Source organism: Antrostomus carolinensis, unplaced genomic scaffold (assembly GCF_000700745.2).
Source record: "Antrostomus carolinensis isolate BGI_N321 unplaced genomic scaffold, ASM70074v2 scaffold16279, whole genome shotgun sequence".
NCBI lineage: Eukaryota > Metazoa > Chordata > Aves > Caprimulgiformes > Caprimulgidae > Antrostomus > Antrostomus carolinensis.
The window spans coordinates 38,406-42,992 of NW_010336585.1; positions in this window are offsets into that span (position 1 = coordinate 38,406).

Genomic DNA, 4,587 nt, shown 5'->3' on the forward strand with positions numbered 1-4,587 from the left:
TCCCTTTAATGTCCTTCTTCCTCTGAGCACCAAAACATTTCCGATTAATACTGTCCTTGAAAAATCTGCCTTCCATGTCCCTTCTGTTGTGCGTTTCACCAGAGCAAGTACCAACAACGTTCCTGTACTACTGGATATCCGCAGCCACAAACTGAGGAAACAGAAAGCAGGACCCAGAGGAGGAGCAGGGAGGAGCAGCCACAGCTTCTCTGGCCAACCTGGGACACTGTCTCATCACCCTCACACCAAACAATTTCTTCCTCACATCTCATCTCCATCTCCCCTCTTCCACTTTCAAGCCATCACCCCTTGTTCTGTCACTCCCTGCCCTTGGCCAAAGTCCCTCCCCAGCCTTCCTGGAGCCCCTTCAGGTACTAGGAGGCCGCTATAAGATCTCCCCGGAGCCTTCTCTTCTCCAGGCTGAACAGCCCCAACTCTCTCAGCCTGGCCTCACAGCAGAGCTGCTCCAGCCCTCGCATCATCCTCGTGGCCTCCTCTGGACTTGTTCTAGCTGCTCCGAGTCTGAGCAGAAACTGAGGAAAGAAGCAGGCAGTTTCCAGCACTGCACAGAAGGAAGAAAGCAAGGCAGGGCAGCAGAAGCAAACTGTGCCTTCCTTCATCACAGAGGGTATTTTGCAACCGAGTGTTCTGGTTCTTGCAAAGCTCAACACCTCTCAGTCAGAGAGACTTCTGCAGAAGACAGGCTGCTCCAAAGCCGTCTTACAGCAGGAAGATACATCCTATAAAAATCTGTGCCAGATCATTAGCTACAGGGCCATGCTGTGGCCCCACATGCAACTTTGCTGTTACAAACCCAGTCAGAAGTTTGTTGACATTTAGGGGAGGATGCCCAATGACTTCACTGGGCATTTGATCAAACAGCAAGTTAAAGATGATGGAAACCAGTGCCATAGTGAGATGAAAACTGATGTATCTAAAGGTTAAAACTGTCTTACTCGGAGTAAAAAAGTCATAACAAGCCTGAACAGAAGGCAGAAAAAGTAACTGAAGGGAGATGTGGAGAAAGAAATAATCCTCAGCATCATGATAGACAGCTGGAAATTCCTGTGTGCTGGCCTTCAGGGTGGAAAGCTTTTGGACAAAGAGGAACTGATAACAAAGGGGCAAAATTCCTCTGGTGGAGCGCATCAGACAGTGTAACAGAGCAAGGCAGCCTGCAGAGAAATACCCAGGAGCTGCAAAGTCCTTCCCCCTGAAAACCTGAGAGCCTTGACCACCTGAAATCCTTTCAGCATTCTGCAATGTTCCCTGCTGATGCTTCTCCCTCATTGTTTGTTAAATGCTGACGCCTTCCTTGGAGCCTTGGCTCTCAGTGCTCATACCCCAAAGACCACTGGGGAGAGCTGAATTTTGGCAAGGTTTAGAAACTGCCTTTGTGTACAAAATAATTGTTACTCACAGAAAAGCCACCGGCTGATGCAAACTAATAGTTGGCCCAGCCAAAACTGCTCTTAGCAGGATCTTGCCACCCTTCTCCCTTCTGCACTTGAGACATTCCTGCAGCATTTGGGAGAAATCCAATATTGAACTAAGATGACAGTGCTCTGGACTCTAATGTAGCTATTTGGGAGAAGTCTTGTGTGTATCAAAGCTGAAATGAGTAGCAGGGCAGTGCAGTGAGTGCTGTGCTTTCAGTCTGCTTGTGCTTTACTTTGGAGAGCCAGGAGAATGCCATTTTCAGAGCTGTTTGGAAGCAGGTGCTTTGGTCTTGGTTTGTTTCAGTCAGGAGGTGGTCTAAGCAGCCAGGAGTAATTTGTTCAAGTCTGCTGTGAAGCAGAGTCCATTTTCATCAGGCCCAGTGCTTCCAGACCAACCCCTTGAAGAAAGGTAATCATGCCACAAGATGCTGACGTGTTCCTTTCCCTCTGTTCATCCTTTGATCCTCTCAGGTGTTCTGTCTGGGGTTGTGATCCTTGCTTTGCTCTCTCGTGAGCATAAACAGATTTCACTGATCCCAGCAAACCCCCAGAGCACTAGAAGTAGCTAGTCACCAGAAGACAAGAAACAATCTTGGGAAAACCCTTTTGAAATCATATTTCAACAACAGAGAGGGCACTTCATACAAACAAGGTGTTGGATTGCTCCTGCTGGGAGATTCCTGCTTCTGCAACCAAGAGAGCTTTTCTTGAGGGCCCAGGCCTGAGCAATCAGGTTAACTGTGGAGATCCTGGCTGGCTCCCTGCTTGGGACAGGTGGCTCTGATTGTGCATTTGGCTCAGTTTTCAAAAGGGGGGAGGTTGTAGGTTCTGCTTTCTTCAGAGACAGCATTTTCCTTCATCAGGGAACTGCAGAGACACTTCTACACAAAAATAGCTTTCTCCTGGGACCTGAAGTAGCAGATGACTATAGAGAGCTGCACTGCACCTGAAGAGCAGCAGAAGACAGCTTGCACAGCGTCTACCTGGTCTGTACTATCCTATAAATTTTCCTTTTGGGAAAGCTAGAGAAAGATGGGGAGGGAAAGGATTCCTCATTCCTTAAAGGAAACCTAATGTACAAAGTTTGCTTTTTGTTTTCACAAGAACTTTTTTCAGAAGAATTGTGTCTCATGGAGTAGATACTGTGGTAACAGTCCTCCTGAAGAACATCTACTGTAGGTGCAATGTAAGTTCTGTTGAAAGTGGAGTTAGTAATACCACAATGTTGTGGTACTCTGAAGGAGTTATCACTCTACAAGTATTCACTCCAAGACTGTGGGACTCCATCAAACCCAGCCCCATCTCATTTCTTGGAAATTGTTCACAGCAGGCTTTTCCCCACCCACTAAACACAAAAGATTTAGGTCTTTCTCTTGGGCACAAAGCAGGATGACAACAGATTTTTAGAAGCTGCATCCTTGGAGGCTCTGTGAGAGGTTCTGACATTATTACATGTGTTGACTGTGGGCAGAGATCGATGTGGCTGCTTAAATCACTGCTGAGACAGATTTATTCTTCTGTGTGTGGCAGAAGAATACTGCAAGTAGCATGTTCTAAATGACAAGAAGGCTACAGCTATGCAGGGAGCAAACCTCAATTGACCATAGAGATTGTAGAGCAGACGCAAGAACACCTTTCCAGGTCTTCTTAGCATGACTTCTTAGCATTCCTTCAGTCTCCCTGGAGCTGGAGGAATCTGCACCAAGCCAGTGCTTCCCAGCTGTTAGCACTCTCCTGGTGAAGGAGCCAGGGCATCTGGTGTTGGCAAGTGGTGTCTCCATGGTGACCACGCTTATGGGTTGCTTTGTTTTGCATGTTAAATCATCATTAGTGGTGACTGCCACCTTTTAAAAAAAAGTATTCCAAAGATGTTCCTTTAGGCCTCTTCCAGCCCAGTGCAAATAAGCAGCAAAGGTTTTGTGTTATGTAAATCTCACTTCAAAGGCCTCAGCACCCAGGGTTTGGAGAACAGCCGGGCATAGACATGCATTCCTCTCCAGAGCAGCATGCATGCCACAACAGATGCACCTACCAGATCTGTATGTGCTACATCTCTGAATACCCACCAGATCTGTATGTGCTACATCTCTGAATACCCACCAGATCTGTATGTGCTACAGACTCAGCCAGGCATATGGCTGAATCCCAAATGCCATCAGCTCTCCAAAATAGAATCCAGGACAAGGCAGTGAAGTCTATAGCATATTCTTATGGCACTTCTTACAGCTAAAGAGGTCCAGCCCATGCTTGTTACTGTGACTCATGTTATCTGCATCATTTTAAAATGCTACACTGAAACTGTAGTTTCAGGGAAAAAAAAACTAGCAGCTTTACAGACAACTATACTGTGTTAAATCTCCTTTCTCTGTACCAGGTTTCAAGTAAAGCCTGATCTTCCATCTCCTTCCATCTCAATCTCTTTGTTTAAAAACTCTAGGCAGAAATTTAGAGGAGGTGAAGTATTCCTTAAGTATTATAGACAAGGTAAAAAGGATGACCAGGAAACACTTCAAATAAGTTGCTGCCAACTATCTATGCTGCAGCATCGTTCAGTGCTCCTCTGCCAATATTGCAGTTATCTGATACAGTAATTTTAGTTAATGTGCTGTCAGGCACAAGCAGTACAAAAACACGCAGCTGTATTTAAACACCTGCCCACTAAAGCAACAAAAATATGCCTTGCTTGAGGTGTCCATCATCACTAAGCTGTTGCTTGATTTACAATTCAAAATGCATCTAAGCCATGTGGGAATGCTGCTATAAACCACATGCCTTGTTAAGCATCTTCGCTTTCTGGATGGTTACTCTGTGCAGCAGGAGTGCTACTGAGCAAGAGTGAGTGATATATTGTTAGGTGTTAGAAACACGTTAGCTGAACCCTCTGCACGTCAGCACATTTCTGACTGCCAGTCTGGAGGTGCCCCTAGAGCATCCATCCTCAATACCCTGAGCTGCAGTGAAAGGAACAGCGACAAGGACAGTACAGCAGAGAGGATCAGAGCAGCAGGCAGGAGACCAGCATTGTTGTTAAGGGCAGCACAGCTGACCCCACGACTGTCCTTGTCTTGTAAGTGGTGTGTGTGTGCGGGGAGGGAGGAAGCTAACTGTTAAATGTGTGAGAAACCTCCAGAGGAAAAGAGGGGGAAGC